The 17,259-nt window shown below is 50.0% G+C and overlaps 1 protein-coding gene across 2 annotated transcripts in view; it reads right to left on the bottom strand.

Annotated features, from left to right (window-relative positions):
- The window catches only part of SEMA4D (semaphorin 4D), a 109,102-nt gene extending 96,263 nt beyond the window's left edge, over window positions 1-12,839 (bottom strand). Inside the window, exon 1 of one of the 2 annotated variants that reach the window (XM_060101278.1) lies at window positions 12,754-12,839. The gene's annotated coding sequence lies outside the window, so the exon portion shown is untranslated. The remainder of the gene's footprint in view (window positions 1-12,753) is intronic. The other variant, XM_060101280.1, reaches the window with a different exon arrangement.
- Between the last annotated feature and the right edge of the window lie 4,420 nt (window positions 12,840-17,259).

Here is a 17,259-nt window from a genome sequence, read left to right as displayed (position 1 = left end):
AAATCCAGAGACATTAAAAGGATCATAAAGGAATATTATAAACAATTTTATGCCAACCACTTTGACAACTTAGGTGAAATGAGCAGATTCCTTGAAACACACAAATCACCAGGACTGACTCAAAAAGAAATAGAGGGACTTCCCTGGGGGTGCAGTGGTTAAGAATCCAACTGTCAATGCAGGAGACACGGGTTCGATCCCTGGTCCGGGAAGATCCCACATGCTGCAGAGCAACTAAGCCTGTACGCCACAACTACTGAGCCCACGTGCCACAACTACTGAAGCCTGTGCTCCTAGAGCCCGTGCTCCGCAACAAGAGAAGCCACCGCAATGAGAAGCCCGCGCGCTGCAACGGAGAGTAGCCCTCATTCGCCTGCAGCAACGAAGACCCAACACAGCCAAAAATAAATAAATAAATTTATAAAAAAGAAGAATTAGAAAGTCTTAATAGCCCTATATCAATAAACTGAATTCATAATTTAAAACCCTCCCCATAAAGAAAATCCAGGATAGCTTCACTCATAAATTCTATCAAATATTTAAGGAAGAAACAATGCCAATCCTACACAAACCCTTCTTTTTTTAATAAATTTATTTTATTTATTTATTATTTTTGGCTGCATTGGGTCTTCATTGTTGCACGCGGGCTTTCTCTAGCTGCGGCGAGCAGGAGCTACTCTTCATTGCGGCGCGCGGGCTTCTCATTGCAGTGGCTTCTCCTGTTGTGGAGCATGGGCTCTGGGCGCGCGGGCTTCAGTAGTTGTGGCACGTGGGCTTCAGTAGTTGTGGTTCGCAGGCTGTAGAGCGCAGGCTCAGTAGTTATGGCGCACGGGCTTAGCTGCTCCACGGCATGTGGGATCTTCCCGGACCAGGGCTCGAACCTGTGTCCCCTGCATTGACAGGCGGATTCTTAACCACTGCACCACCAGGAAAGCCCACAAACTCTTAAAATAATAATAAATGAAGAGGGAACACTCCCCAAATCATTGTGTGGGGCCAACATTACCCTGATACAGAAACCAGACAGAGGTATTACAGGAAAAGAATACAATATCCCTCATGAATGTAGTTATAAGTAACCTTAACAGAATTGTAGCAAATTGAATACAGCAATACATAAAAAGGATTATACATCATGACCAACTGGGGTTTGTGCCAGGAATGCAAGGTTGTTTAACATTCAAAAATTAACTCATGTAATTCAGCATATTTACTAAGAAAAAAAAAAAGAGGAAAAACCATATGATTATCTCAACAGATACCGAAAAAAAGCATATAACAAAATTCAACGTCCACTCCTGATAAAAACTCCATGCAAACTAGAAAACTTCCTTAACCTCAAAATAAAAAGGCACTGGACTTCCCTGGTGGTGCAGTGGTTAAGAATCCACCTGCCAATGCAGGGGACACAGGCTTGAGCCCTGGTCCGGAAAGATCCCACATGCCGCAGAGCAACTAAGCCCATGTGCCACAACTACTGAGCCTGCCTGCCACAACTACTGAAGCCCGTGCGCCTAGAGGCCCTGCTCCACAGCAAGAGAAGCCACCGCAATAAGAAAACCACACACCACAACAAAGAGTAGCCCCCGTTGGCCGCAACTAGAGAAAGCCCACGTGCAGTAATGAAGACCCAACACAGCCAAAAATAAATAAATAAATAAAAAGAAAAGGCATCTACATAAAATCTTCACCTAACATCATATTTAATGAAAAGACAAGTTCTTTCTTCCTAAGATTGGGAACAGGTAAGAATGCCCACTGTCGCCACTTCTGTTAAACATCCTAGACAATGGAATAAAAGAAAAAGAAATAAAAAGCATTTGAACTGGAAAGACAGAAGTAAAATAGTCCCTATTTGTAACTGTCATTATCTTTGTGCAAAAATCTTGAAGGACTACAGAAAAGCTACTCAAACAAGTAAGTAAATTTAGAAAGGTGATAGAATAAACCATATAAAAATCCATTGTATTTCTTTATAGTATAATAAACAATTAGAAAACAAAAAATGTTTAAATCCATTTATAACATTCAAAACCATAAAATACTTATGAATAAATTTAATAAAATATGTATAAGACCTACAGTGACTACTACAAATCACTGCTAAGAAAAATGAAGGAAGGCAAACACAGACGGAAAGATAGTCCATGATCACTGACTGAGGCTCAATATTGTTAAAATGTCTACATTACCCAAGTTGATCTAAGGAGTTAATGCAACCCCAGTCAAAATCAAAGCAGGCTTTTTCATAGAAGGACTGGTAAGCTGATTTTAAATTTATACAGAAATGCAAAGGATCTAGGCTAGACAACACAATTTTGAAAAGGAAATACAATTGGAAGTCTCACTACCTGACTTCAGGACTTACTATACAGCAAGTCATGAATACAGAATGGTTCTAGGGTCAATGGTGAATAAGCCAAAACAGACCAGAATTGAGCCTGAAACAAAGCCACACAGATTCTCAATTACTTTTCAAACATGATGCCAATAATTCTGTGGAGAAAGGATAGTTTCTTTAACAAATGGCACTGGAACAATTGGCTATCCACACTCAAAACAATAAACCTCAATTCTTAGCTCTTTCCAGTTAACAGGTAACTCAATATAGATAACAGATCTAAACATAAAAGCTAAAACCATAATGTTTTCAGAAGAAAACACAGGAGAAAATCTTTATGACTATGGGCGAGGCAAAGTTTCTTAAATAGGACACAAAAAAGCCTAAACTACTAAAAATAATTGATATAACTGGACTTAAAACTAAAAATGTATGTCCTTTGAGAGATATCATTTTTTTAATATTTATTTACTCATCTAATTTTTGGCCACGTCGGGTCTTAGTTGCAATGTGCAGGATCTTTCGTTGCAGCATGCAGGCCTCTCTCTAGTAGTGGTGCGGGCTCCAGAGTGTGTGGGCTCTGTAGTTGTGGCACACGGGCTTAGCTGCCCCGCGGCGTGTGGGATCTTACTTCCCTGGCTAGGGATCGAACCTGTGTCCCCTGCATTGGAAGGCGGATTCTTAACCACTGGACCACCAGGGAAGTCCCGAGGAGATATCATTAGTAAAGTAAAAAGGTAAGCCATAGACTGAGAGGAAGTATTTGCAATACAAATATCTAACAAAGAACTTGAATCCAGAATATGTAAAGGACTCTTAGAACTCAAATATATGAAGACAAATAACCCAATTTAAACGTCAGCAGATTTGAACAAAAACGTAAAAGAATAAATACAAACAGCTACTAAATACAGGAAAAGAGGGGTTTCCCTGGTGGCGCAGTGGTTGAGAGTCCGCCTGCCGATGCAGGGGACACGGGTTTGTGCCCCGGCCCGGGAAGATCCCACATGCCGCGGAGCGGCTGGGCCCATGAGCCATGGCCGCTGAGCCTGTGCGTCTGGAGCCTGTGCTCCGCAATGGGAGAGGCCACAACAGTGAGAGGCCCACATAACACACACACACACACACACACACACACACACACACACACATAAATAAATAAATACAGGAAAAGATACTCAACTAGAATGTCCATGATCCAGCACAACAACTCCCGCTACAATAGCTAAAATTAAAAAGACTGACAACAGCAAGTGCTGGCAAGGACGTGAAATAACTGTGCTCGCACATTAGCAGTGGGGATGTAAAGTGACACAGCACTTTGGAAAACAGTTTGCCAGTTTCTTATGAAGTTCAAGATACACTTACCCCACAACCGCACAATTCTACTGTTAAGTAGTTACTCAAGAGAAATGAAAACACCTGTCTGCACCCAGATGTGCATACGAATGAATATAGCATTTTTTATATCTTTTTTTTTTTTTTTTTTTTTGCGGTATGCGGGCCTCTCTGTTGTGGCCTCTCCCATTGCGAGCACAGGCTCCGGACGCACAGGCTCAGTGGCCATGGCTCACGGGCCCAGCCGCTCCGAGGCATGCGGGATCCTCCTGGACAGGGGCATGAACCTGCGTCCCCTGCATCGGCAGGCGGACTCCCAACCACTGCGCCACCAGGGAAGCCCTATATCTTTTTTTATAGTGGTAAAATACACAGAACATAAAATTTACTACTTTAACCATTTTAAAGGGTATGCAACCATCACCCCTATCTAGTTCCAGAACATCTTCATCAGCTCCAAAGGAAAGCCCATACATATGAAGCAGTTGCTCCCATTCTCCCCTGCCCCAAGCCCTGGCAACCACTAATCTGCTTTCTGACTCTGTAGATTTGCCTATTCTGGACATTTCGTATAAATGGAATCATGCAACATGTGCACTTTTATGTCTGACTATTTTTACTTAGCATAATGTTTTCAAGGGTCATCCATGTTGCAGCACGTGTCAGTAGTTCATTCCTTTTCCAGCTAACTAATATTCCATTGTCTGGAGGGACCACATTTATTTATTCATTCATCCACTAATAGGCATTTGGGTTGGTTCCCAAATTGTGAACAGTGCTGCTATGAACAGCAGTAAACAAGTTTTTGTTTGAATATCTATTTTCAATTCTTTTGGGTATTTACCCAGGAGTAGAATTGCTGGGTCATATGACAGTTCTATATTTAACTTTTGGAGGAATCTCTGTTTTCCAAAGTTGCTCCACCATTTTACATTCTCAAAGCAATGTATGAAATTTATAATTTCTCCATTTGCTCACCAACACTTATTATTTCCCTTTTTTTTTGATAAAAGCCATTCTGGTGAGACGGAAGTGGTATCTCATTGAGGTTTGGATTTGCACTTCCCTAGTGACTAATGATGTTGAGCATCTTTTCATGTGCTTATTTGTCATTTGTCTAGCTTCTTTGGAGATATAATACGTTCGCTCATGTTTCAACTGGTTGTTTTTCCTTTTGTGTTGAGTTGTAGCTCACAGCACTTTTATTCACAACAACCTCAAACAGGAAGCAATCCAAACATCCACCAACAGGTGAATTAATTAATAAACCATGGTACACCCACATGCACCAAATTTCAAAAACGTGCCAAGGGAAAGAAGCTAGACACAGAGTCTACAATACATGCTTCCATTTTGAAACTCTTAAAGAAACAAATCTCATAATAGTCTAATTTCGGCAGATCAGTGATTGCTTGGGTGGAGGGCTGAATGCAAAGAGGCAACAGGAAACTTGGGGAGGGCTCACAAGCGAAACAATCTCTGCTGCAACTGCTCAACTCCGGCTGACAGTGGCCAGGGATGGTGTGGGTGCATGAATGTGTGAGGTGCACCTGACCTGCAGGCCAGAGTTCACCCACTCCTGGCGGTTGCATAACTGTGTACCTTTGTCAAAACTCACTGAACAGGGTACTTAAAAGAGTACCTTTGGGGGCTTCCCTGGTGGCGCAGTGGTTGAGAGTCTGCCTGCCAATGCAGGGGACACGGGTTCGTGCCCCAGTCCGGGAGGATCCCACATGCTGTGGAGCGGCTGGGCCTGTGAGCCATGGCTGCTGAGCCTGCGCGTCCGGAGCCTGTGCTCCGCAACGGGAGAGGCCACAACACTGAGAGGTCCACGCATCGCAAAAAAAAAAAAAAAAAGTACCTTTTACTGTACGTAACTTATGCCTCAATAATACTGGTTAATGAAACATTGTTTCTACAGACAAACACCCCAAGTCTAACGAACGTCCAGAGTGAGGCCCACAGCCCTGCCTCTGTGCTCCTGTCTGCCCTCCAGAGTGCAGCCCACAAGGGCAGGCTGTGCTTAGCCCAGCCTTGGGTGGCCTATGAAAACACAGAGCTTCTGATTCAGGGGGTCCGGGGTAGAGGTGAAAACCTGCACTTGTGGCAAGTTCGGGGGATGTGATGCCGCTGGTAGAGGAACCACTCCTGCACACGGGTTCTCTCGCTCATTCACGCAGCGTTCAGTGGATATGGAATTAAGGCAGTGTTGCAGATAACACGCAGGTCCTCGCTAGTGGCCGGGGCCTATATATAGGAAATGCCAGGCTAATATCAGGAGGGAAATGCTCACATTCTGGCTGAGGACACAGCCCCACTTTCAGCCTCTGTTTCTGGCCAGGCCCATCAGGCCAGTGGACCTGGCCCCCCTCCGCCCTTCTCCTGCCCCGCACAGGTGTCCTCTCAGCCAGGAGGGCATCCACCCCTTGCCCAGGAGCCTAGCAAACTCAGCTCTCCAGGCCTTCTGTGCTCACCACCCAAGAGCGCTCCATCGCCCCTGGGCACCCACGGCCGTACTCAGAGGCTCTGCTGTCACAAGCTTCCATAACCATTGTCTGAGACCCTGGCTCCTCTCCCCTGTCTGCCTACCTCAGGGCCAAGCAGAGGGGCAGTGCACACTAGAGCCAGTGAAAGTCTGCTTGCGGGGGAACAGCTGGCCTCCCATCTGCCCCTATCGGAGGACTTGGGCAAGGGCCCCACCCCACTTTCTTCATCACTCTTCCCCTCCGCTCCGTCCTTCCCTTCAGGACAGGAACCTGAAACATAAGCCTTCTCTCAAATCCTTATGCCCATCGGCTTCTCCCCATTTCTCAGCAAAATTCTCGAAAGAGTTACCGACTCTTGCTGTCCCGAGCTCTCCTTCTCCCCCTTTCCTCGCCCACCACACCCCTACACCTCTCATCAGGACACTGATGACCTCCACGTTGCTAAGGTCAATTCTCCAAGGATAATTCTCAGTCCTCGCCTCACTGGACTCCTTGGCCAGGCAGCCCCTCCTCCCCATGCATGATCTGCCCGTGGCCCCTGGATGCCCCCGACACCTCTGGCTTTCTCCTGCCCTGATGGCACTCCTTCTTGGTCCCTTGACTTTGAACCTCTCCTCTCCTCCATCCATCCAACTCTCCTGCCATCTTGTGCTGACTCAGTTTTAAAAATCACACCTGTGTGCCGGCAGGAGCCAGGTTGATTGCCGGGCCCAGGCCACTCCCCCAAACTCCAGCCTCACTTGCCTGAAAAGCCCCTCACCACCAGCACGTGGACAGCAACGGAGCTCACAGGTACTATCTGGAGAGCCAGCCGCCCTCCCGAATTCCCCACAACTGCTCTGCCCACAGAGAGTCCATCTCAGGATGATGCCCACTCCATCCCTCAGGTTGCCTGAGCCAAGAATCTCGGGGTCACCTTGGACTCCTCTATTGCTCCAATCATCTTGTTGGCTCCATCTTCACAACATACCAGAATCTAGCCAGACCCACCACCTGCATGGGGCTGCTCCTGTGCTCCAGCCTCACCCGCCCCCTGGTCTTGCTACAGTGTGCTGGGATGTCCCCTCGGGTCACTCCTCACCTCCTCCGCCAGCCCACCAGCCACCTGATTTCAAATCTCAAACTCCCCCTAACTGCTGGCTCCCTTGAGCACCTGGACCCCACAATAGCACTATGGCCCCCATGCATGACATTCTGACTTATTACTTCTCCTTAGCCTTCCATCACCTGCTACTTGACCGTAAGTGCCAAGTTGGCAGAGTCTTCTGTCTCTTGGTTTCTTGCTGCAATTGGAGCTCAATAAACATTTGCTGGGGGAAATGGTGAGACTCCATGAAGTGGACAAATCTGCGAGTTGAAAGGGGGCTTAAAGGTATCTAATTCCTTCACTTCAAGAAAGATGAATGATGGGACCTCACCCACAAAGGACACAGACCTCCTGTGTGCCCTGAATGCCCGGACAGCACAGCTCTACTTGGGCAGGATCCCTAAGGCCTCTGGGAAGCACTAAGATGCAAGGAGCACGTCTGATCTCAATGGGAAAATGGGCTGTGTATTTACAGCCCGTTCTGATGGCAGGCGGCTCACGGCCACACAGACAAGACCCCAGGCTCAGCGCAGAGCCACCCTGCTGTAGGCCTGGCTGTGCCCTCCCACAGCCACAGAAAATACTAGTAAACAACAACGACAAACAAAACTCCCAAACACATGGTGAGAACAAAGTGGGGTCCAGCTGAGGCCCTTATTCAAGGCAGGCCCCCGGGAACGTAGTGTCCTTGCAAACAAAATCAAAACACGCATCAGAGCCAAACAACACCCAAATGCTAGATCAAAGCAGATTATATTCTGGTGCTTAAGCAACTCAAATTTCTTGCAATAGGACAGGAAAATAGAAAAAAAAAACAAAAAACTTAGGACCCCAGAAAACTTGTACTTTTTTACTTTGTGGATATAGGATTTGTATGCTTTTTTGTTGGTATAGATGAAAGTGACTTAACATACCCTCTACTAAATGAAAAAACAGCAACTGCTAAAAATGTGTGGGACAGCCCCACAGGGGCAGGTCATCCAACTAGCAGTGGAAATCCACCCACGAAGGCCCTGGACCGTCTTTGCTTTTGTTTCTGGGCCAAGTCCCATGGAAGGGAAGGTGGTTCTCCACTGAAAACAGGACTATGGTGGGTCTGAGCTGAGGGCTTTCCCCATCCCACGGCCCAGAACCAGGATGGTCCCTCAGCTTACTGCCCCCATTGAGAGATGATGTTGCTGTTTAATTTTCAGGGTTTGGGTCTTGTCTCTGCTATTGCCGAGGTCAGGGTATCAATGTCTCTTTTTCACGGCCCACAGATCACATACTCAGAGCATCAGTGACTATCGATTCATTGAATGCCTCATTTAAGCCACATCATCCGTTATTAAGCTGTGTAGGAACATGAATTCCTACAAGTCAAACCCATTTAGAATTTAGATTTAGAAATTTAATATTTAAAATAGGCTATTCTATTCCTTAATGGAGACCCCTTCTTAAAAATACATGTTATCATTACAAAAATCATCCCACTGTAAAAGAAACAAACCACACAGAAGTGCATGGGGTTGAAAGGACAGGGTCCCCTTGCTCCTCCCGCCCTCCCCCTTCTCAACCCTGCCTCAACACACAAGCACACATACTCGCGTGCACACACACATCCTTCCCTCCCACCCCTGTTGCTAGCTGGACAGTCACTCTTGCTTGGAGCTATGTCCTTAGAGCCTGGAGCAGTGCCTGTCCCACTCATCCACAGTGGCACTCCATCATCATCTGTTCAATACACAGCGTCTGTCCTTCCAGATGCTTCTACACCTTATTACCTACACATGCATAAAAGGAGTCGTTCCATACAGTCTACACTAAGGAGCAGTGTTTTCACTTAATACATAGGCACTTCTTTTAAAGTAACCCTCAACTATTTCATGAAGTGAAGGATCCTATGGCATTCTGGGGGGGGGGTGGAATGGGATTCTTAGATTATTAACTTTTTTTATGATAAAGAATTTCAAAAATACACAGAAGTGGCCTGAACAGAATAACGAACTCTCAGGTACGGTCACCCAGAGCCAACAACCATCCAACCATGGACAATCCTGGCCCTCCACCACCCCAGCCCACCCTGACCCGTGCTAACCTGAAACAGATCTCAAATGCTGTATCATTTCCTCTGCAAATAACTCCAGTATCTATCACTAAAGGCTAAAGATTGCTTCAACGTAACCTCAGTGCTGTTCCTAAGGAATATAATTATCCTTTAAAATCATCATTCACTCAACAAATGTCCAACTATCTCATAAATACCGTAATTTTTGAAAGGAGTGATTCTTGGGTCAAACGCAGGTTGACTGCGTTTTGTTCAAAGACTGCAATCCCGGCTGCTATGCAGAAGCAACCGAGGTGGGGAGGGGGTGGGGGTGTAGTCTCTACTTTCACAGACAGCATCTTGAGACTTTCACAGCAAATAAGGGACCCTGTCCCACTGGAGGATCACAAGGGCACACTGGAAGGCAGTTATGGGGGAATGACACCTGGGCTGCTGTGATGCCTGGCCCAGGTACTACCCTGCCAGGTAAACGTTCATGCACTCGGGAAGGGTCAGGCAGCTGGAAAGTGAGCCACTCCAAGGAACTGGGATGAGTCAATTTGCCTAACCCAAAGATCAGCTTAGTTGTCGTACGGAAAAACGCCATCCCAGCTCCAGGCGAGGCCCACTTACACGCTGTCTCCGCTTGACTGAATCAACAGTTATTTCCTCTTAATAAATCTCCACTGCCCCACATCACCTCTTGACAGCAGGCAGGCTGAAACGGCCATGAGTTGTGCTGAGTGAGTCTCCAGTACAGGGGAGCCTGCCCGACCGGCCTGCTCTCGGGTGACGCCCCGAGACATCCCCAAGTGGCCACGGGCCCCAGTGGCACAGGTGGGGCTGGGGAGGCTGCACCTGCCAAGCCCCAGGAAGGACGGTAATCTTTCTTCCAGCAAAACCACCCTCAACAGTCAACTGATGGCAAGTTCATGTGTATATTTTTACACATGGCCAGCTTCACCCCGCAGCGCCCTGCAGGCCTGGACAGTCACTCTCAGAAGAGCCTGGGGATGGGGGACTGGGGGCACGGGGAGGAACTACTTGCCACATCACTTTCCCAGGAGTTCTTTTTTTTTTTTTTTTTTTTTCTTTTTTGCAGTACACGGGCCTCTCACTGTTATGGCCTCTCCCGTTGCGGAGCACAGGCTCCGGACGCGCAGGCTCAGCGGCCATGGCTCACGGGCCCAGCCGCTCCGCGGCATGTGGGATCTTCCCGGACCGGGGCTCAAACCCGTGTCCCCCGCATCGGCAGGCAGGCCCCCAACCACTGCGTCACCAGGGAAGCCCCCCCAGGAGTTCTTCTGATCACACAAATTCTTAGCATGAGGGGAAGGTTGCTGTTAATTATGGAACAATCAGAAAGCCAATTCATTTACACAGCAGCAGGGGCCTAACCCAGGGACACTGGGGACTCCTGCTGGTGGGGAGGGAACATGGGTCCAAAGTGCCAACCCAAGAGCTCTGGCCCCAGGCTCATCAGACAGAACAAGGGGTTAGGAAGAGGCTCCTGGCCAGCATCCCGGCCGAACCCCCCCTCCCCCCACCAGAAATGGAACCCAGAGGGAGGGCTGGGAAGCCTGGGCCTGTCCATGCTCAGTGTGGGAGACGCAGGCTCCCTCTAGAAGCACAGAGGACCAGCAAGAAAACCATTGATCTCTGCAACACATTATTGATTTTGCTATGTGCTGGCACCAGCGGATGGTCCTCCCCCATCACTCAAAGCCAGCCATTAGTGTGCACTCCCAAGCACTGGCCTAGACATCCCTGCCTGGTGTGGGGAAGGCACTTGAGATGAAACTCGCCTTGGCTGACCCACAGGGAACAGACCACGAGTGAATGACGTCATTAAGGTCATCTCCCTGCCCCCAGACCCACTGGACAGCTGTGTGGTGTGGCGTTGCCCCCTACTCCCGAGCCAGGGTGGATGCATAAATCTGCCAGGACCCTGAGCAAGCCTGCCAGAGCACCCCGGTTACCAGTGGAGGGTCTCTGAAAGGTTGCATTTTCCAACAGTCAAAGGCAGCCAGTTCCCATGCCAGCTCGGGGTCCTGTAACACGGTGCAAGAGTGGAACTGGGCAGGGCTGCCTTTCAGTGCCAGCAGTTAGTTTTTATTTCTTTATTTGGTTTACCTGCTGGCTGTACTACAAACACTTTTTTGTTCAATCTGAAGGTCCGGCCTCTTGGCGGGGACAGTCCTTGTCCACAGAAATACCCCAGCGTGTCCCTCACCCTCCCCTCATTCCTGTAGGTTTTATCCCTGGTAGGACCTGGTGCCTGGAGTACTCAGAGCAGGCCTGCTTTATTCTTCTTTATTCTTGCAGACGTTATGCACAGACACCAACGGTTCAAGTGACAATCGGGGCATTATCTCTACCAGAATCCTGGCCTCAGCACTGGCCAAGGCAGTCTGTTTCTGGGACACAGTAAACATTCCCAAATAACGGCCTCCAGGCAGCCAGAAGGCAGGCCGCAGGCCTGGGGCAGATATGAGGTGACAGGTCACCGATGTCACTTTACCCCTTGGAAAGGAAACTTCCGCTCGGTAGCGCCTAGTGGATTTGAATAGACTCAGAATAGGGGAGCCAGGCACTTGGCCACAGTTCCCAAGTCCTGGATGTGCTTAACATAAGGGGAGGTTTTCAAATCAAAAGCAGAACAACTTCGCATGGCAAACGCTCCAGAAAGCAGGTCCCTGCCCTTGACAATGAGGCCTAGGCCTCATTTTCGGTGAACTGCTCACCTCCAGACTCCCCTGCACCCCACCTCCAATACTAAATCAAATAAACGAAGAGGATCACCACGACCCAACTCTCCTTTCCATGTTTGCATTGGCAAAACCCCAGTGGATTCAGCCTCCTGCAGCTCACCAAGCGGCTGCAACAGGTGCAGCCCTGAGCTAAGGCTGCTGATTCTCCTTGGCTGTTCTAGAATCACGCAGCCAAAACCCTAAAGGAAGCCGAGGCCTGCAGCATTCATCACCAGGGCCCCGACCTGCCCCACCTGTCTGAGTACGCGGCTCCGGGTCCAGCGCCCAGGATCCGAGGCCTCAGAGACAGAAATAGAAGCCGCGGGGCCTGGCCAGGCCCGAATGGCCAAAGTGGGGCGGGGGCCGGGTGGACAGGAGCGGCGGGCCTGGCCGAACGCGCCGCCCCCGCCCCTGGACAGGGTTGGCCACGCGCCGCGAACCCCCAGCGCCGCCCCAGCGCCGCCGACCCACCTGCGCGCCGGGGCAGGGAGGGAGCCGAGCAGGGGAGGGGTCCTGGGGGTCCAGGGTGGAGACTCCGGGAGGGGTCCGGGGAGGAGTCAGGGAGCTCCGGGAACGGGACTCCGTGAGAGTCCGGGGGTCCGGGAGGAGTCACGGGGCTTCGGGGCGGGGGCTCCGGGAGGCTTCTGGGGACCGGCCCGGGGAGGGTCTCGCCGCCCCCACGCACCTGCCCGGCCCGCGCCCTCCCTCTGCCCGCCGGCCCTTACCTGGCGCGGTGCGTCCTGGCCGCGCGAAACAGCGGTGCCCGGCCCAGAGAGCGCGGGCGTAGGAATGGCGGCGGCGGCGGCGGCGGCGGCCGGCTCTCAGGCCCGGCGCGGAGGGGCGGCGCGGCCAGGCGGCGCGGGGATGCTGCGGCGCGCGAGGGCGCGGAGGCCGGCGCGGGAGGGAGGGCAAGGGGTGGTGCGCAGGCCCCTCCTCTGCTCCCCTCCTCCCATTCCCGCCTCCTCTCTCGTCCCTCCCCCTCTCCCCTGCCTCCTCCTACTCCCCGCCCGGCTCTCCGCCCTCTTCCTCTCTCCCCAACCCTCTCCGTCCCTCCCCTTTTCCCTCCCCTTTCTTCACCTTCCTCTACTTCTCCCCGCCCCCCTCCCCCACTGGCCCCTACCACCTCCCACCTCATCTCCCCCGCCACCGCCACACTTTCCCTCTGTCTTGGCCACTTCTCTGCTGGGTCCAACACAGGTTCTGCTGAAGTGCCCAGTTACCCCCTCCTCACCACCTGCTAATGGAGCAGCTTGCCCCATCTGGGAGACTGACCTGACCCCACCCTTTCCAGGCCCCCCCCAAATCTCCAAGGTTTCTCGAGCCCGCAGGCCCTGGTGCAGCTGTGTTGGGGACCTGACCTGCACACCGTGTGGACAAAGCATGTGGGCTCCCAGGACACTTGCTCCTTTGCTTCCAAGCAAATCTGATTTGTATGAGAATACTCCAAACCAAACCTCCTGCTATTTTTCCAGGGTGAGGCAGGCTGGTACCAATCTAGGATTTGCTGCAGCCCTTCTGTTTGCCTCCAGGCCAACTGTTTGTTTCGTGTTCAACATGTGCTACCCAACATTTATACTAACCCACAGGTTTGAGGGCCTAGGTACCCTCTGAAGACAGCTCCAAACCTTTCTGCCCTGGAGAAAGAAGTGACAGGCCTGGAAGGTGGCTGGCCTGGCCAGTAGACCTGCTAAGGGATGCTCTCCAGAGAAAGGGGTACAGTTCCCAATGAACGAGCCAGGATTTCCCCATGTGTAGGAGTCAGGGAGCTCTGTCGCGAGGCCTGGCCATAGATCTCCAGGCTGCAGGCACACTCCCAGGGCACCTGAGGCCGCTTTCCTGATGCCTACAAGCCACTGAGAGCCAGGATGAGAGTTTTAAAATGAAGCCATTCCTAAAGGTTCAGTAATAGGCCCGAGAGCCTCACTCCCTTCAGGGGCCAGTTGCCTTTCCGTGCTGACAGTCCAAGAGGCAGGCCTTAGGGCCAGTACACCGACGCGGGGCCAGCAAAACTAAGATGGTGAAACTAGTGCCAAGGGTGCAGGTAGGGGTTGCCAGGAGCTCACCTCCTTACCCTCTGTAGGTAGAGATCATGACATGGAATCTGGAATCTGATAGACTCCGGTTTCAGTCCTGGCTCTGATGCTTCCAGGGTGACCTTGTGAGCCCTGTCCCGCCCTTCCCAAGGTGAGGATCTCTCCAAGCGTTGCTGAGCACGGAGGAGAGAACCTTGGGTAAAGCCCCCAGGACCACGTGGCCCACATTCATCGTTGGCTACTGTTATGAGAAAGACATGGGGGAGATGTCCCTTCCAAGCTGTCTTCCAGTGGGAGAAGTCTGTGAATCTGTGTTCGCCATCTAATTTGGAGTAAAACTTGATGGGAAGAGATTAGGGCAGGGCTGTTTTAACAGCAGCCTAGGCCCCAAGAAGGGACCCATTCTTTGGATTGGTAAAAGCCAGTATTGCAGAGCTGGGGCGGGGTGGGGGTGCTCTCCTGGGCTCTTCACTAGTGTGACTCATCCAGAACACGGTGCCCTTGCTTGGGGTCTAAGGACGGCCACCAGCAGGCCGTAGGAGTTGCTGGTAATACGGATGGAATTAATTGACACGTGGGGAGCCTTCAGTCTGGAAGATCCATGTGTGGAGCACAAGATGGTGGAATCCAAATATTTGCAAAGCTGTCCGGGAAGAAGGATTACCCTGCGGGGTTATGAAGGGCAAAACGAGGACAGATGGGTGGAAATTAGATTAGAGAGTCCATTTCCTCCCACTCGTGAGTGCTTCCTGGCAGATCTGCCTGCCAGAGGAGCACGTCCTACAGGGCCAGCGTCTAGACAGGTTCTGGGACCACCACGGGAAACTGCTGGAGGGGACCCGCAGAAGGGCTGACCCCTGGAACCTCTCCCAGCTGTTAGACCATGCCACGCTGTCTTTAATAAGGCAACTGCACCCCTGCCTGCTCCCTCTGCAGACAAAGCAAAGGGTGGCCGGGCAAAGGAGAGACTGACTGAGCACGCCTGACCCGGAGCCCATGCTTCCGGCTTCAGCACCTTCGACAATCAAAATAAACCTCTCTTGGCCTGTTTCCTCATTTGTAGAAAGGAGATAGGGGTGGATTCAATGAGATGACAACACATTCCCACCACCCAGCACCTGGGAGGGACTCATCCGGATCACACAAACTGACCCAGTGTGTCTCTTCATTCTTGTTGATGTTTTACATTCTATTATGGGACATTTTAAACTCCTTCAGAAGAGTAACCAAAGGAACCCTGTGCACAGGGATGGTAATCTTGTGTCACTTTTGACCCACTCCCTGCCCCCCTCCAACACTAAATTGAAACACATCAAAGACATCCTCTCCACCAATTTGTCTTCCAGCTTCCCCAGAAACGCCAAATGTTTGGATACTTAGGTCATGTTCTGTGAAGTCTCTCTACATTTCCTGTCAGAACGTTGATGCATCTCTGTGTGGATGAGCACAGTGACTGCCTAGATGATATTTCAATCCCACATGAAAAAAAACTCTGTGTCAGTTTACAGGGCACCACTACACTGGGCTTCCACCATGGCCCAAGGGACAGGAGGAGAAACACCCATTTCTCCACCTCTGTTCCTCCGTGGGCAGTGGAACTTGTGTGTGGTTGATTGGGAGCAGTTTTAAAGACCGCCAACACGGGGAGTATCTGAGCAAAGGAGGAAATGTTTTCTAGAAGAGCTGGCCCTATGCATTTCACCTGCAGCTAAGGGTACAGCCCGAGCCCAAGCCTGTGAACAAGGGCTTAGCACGTGGGCTGGCAAAGCAGAGGGCTGTGACCCCCGGAGAAATGGGCCCTGGGGGCTGAGGTGATGTCTGGGCAACCTCTGCCCACTTGCTTGCAGGTCTGGGGAAATGTCTTTTGTTTTGTTTTTTTGAACACCAAAAGTTATTTACTTATTTACTTTTTCAGTTTTACCGCCAAGGAGTAATCTCTCTTAAACTTTTATGTCCTTTTATCCCCCTCACATATCTGAACTATTTTCTTTATTGAGGTATAGTTGATTTACAATGTAGTGTTAATTTCTGCTGTACAGCAAAGTGATTCAGTTATACATATATACATATATATATATATATATATATACATTCTTTTTTATATTCTTTTCCATTATGGTTTATCATAGGATATTGAATATATTTCCCTGTGCTATACAGTAGGACCCTGTTGTTTATCCATCCTATGTATAAGAGCTTACATCTGCTAATCCCAACTTCCCACTCCATCCCCCCACCCCCCTCCCCCTTGGCAACCACAGGTCTGTTCTCTATGTGCATGAGTGTGTTTCTGTTTCGGAGATAGGTTCATTTGTGCCATATTGTAGATTCTGCATATAAGTGATATCATATGGTACTTGTCTTTCTCTTTCTGACTTCCTTCACTTAGTATGATAACCTCTAGTTGCATCCATATTGCTGCAAATGGCATTATTTCATTCTTTTTTTATGGCTGAGTAGTGTCCCATTGTATATATGTACCACATCGTCTTTATCTGTTCCTCTGTCAATGGATATTTAGGTTGTTTCCCTGTCTTGGCTATTGTAAATAGTGCTGCTATGAACATAAGGGTATGCGTATCTTTTTGAAATAGAGTTTCATCTGGATAAATGCCCAGGAGTGGGATTGCTGGATCATACGGTAACTCTATTTTCAGTTTTCTGAGGACCCTCCATACTGTTTTCCATAATGGCTGCACCAACTTACATTCCCACCCTTTGAATGTGACCGAAAAGTGCTCCTGGGATGCATGGGACCAGGCCTCCGCTGTTAGCGTGCTGATGGCATGGCTGTCGCCCCACCCTCACGGTTCCTTCCCCCACTCCAGAGAAGGCCCATTTCCTGGCAGCCTCCGTAAGAGGAAGGGTCCTCACGGGTCTCCACTGGGCACCTCATTATCAGAGCACCTTCTTCAGCTGGAGAGGGAGTGGTCGGGGCCCCCAGTACGCTCCTGTGCTGCTGTCCTGGGACCCCCACGGAACATGGAGCACTCGTCTCTTGAAAGCTGCATTCCAGCAGCAGCTTATAAATGAAGGCTTGGAGCTGTCCTCATTGTCCTGTGTGCCTCGAGCAGTATTTTAGCTGTCAGATCACGAAGTACTAACTCGCTCTGGTTCAGGGGTGTAACCTAGGCCTCATGCACACTCTTCCGCAGCACTTTCCCTGTTGCTAAATGCAAAGCTTGGTTTATCAAGGCT

This window comes from Mesoplodon densirostris, chromosome 6, assembly GCF_025265405.1.
Source record: "Mesoplodon densirostris isolate mMesDen1 chromosome 6, mMesDen1 primary haplotype, whole genome shotgun sequence".
NCBI classification, from domain to species: Eukaryota; Metazoa; Chordata; class Mammalia; order Artiodactyla; family Ziphiidae; genus Mesoplodon; species Mesoplodon densirostris.
The sequence above is the reverse complement of the archived record's forward strand: the minus strand, read 5'-3'. Positions and strand labels throughout refer to the sequence as shown.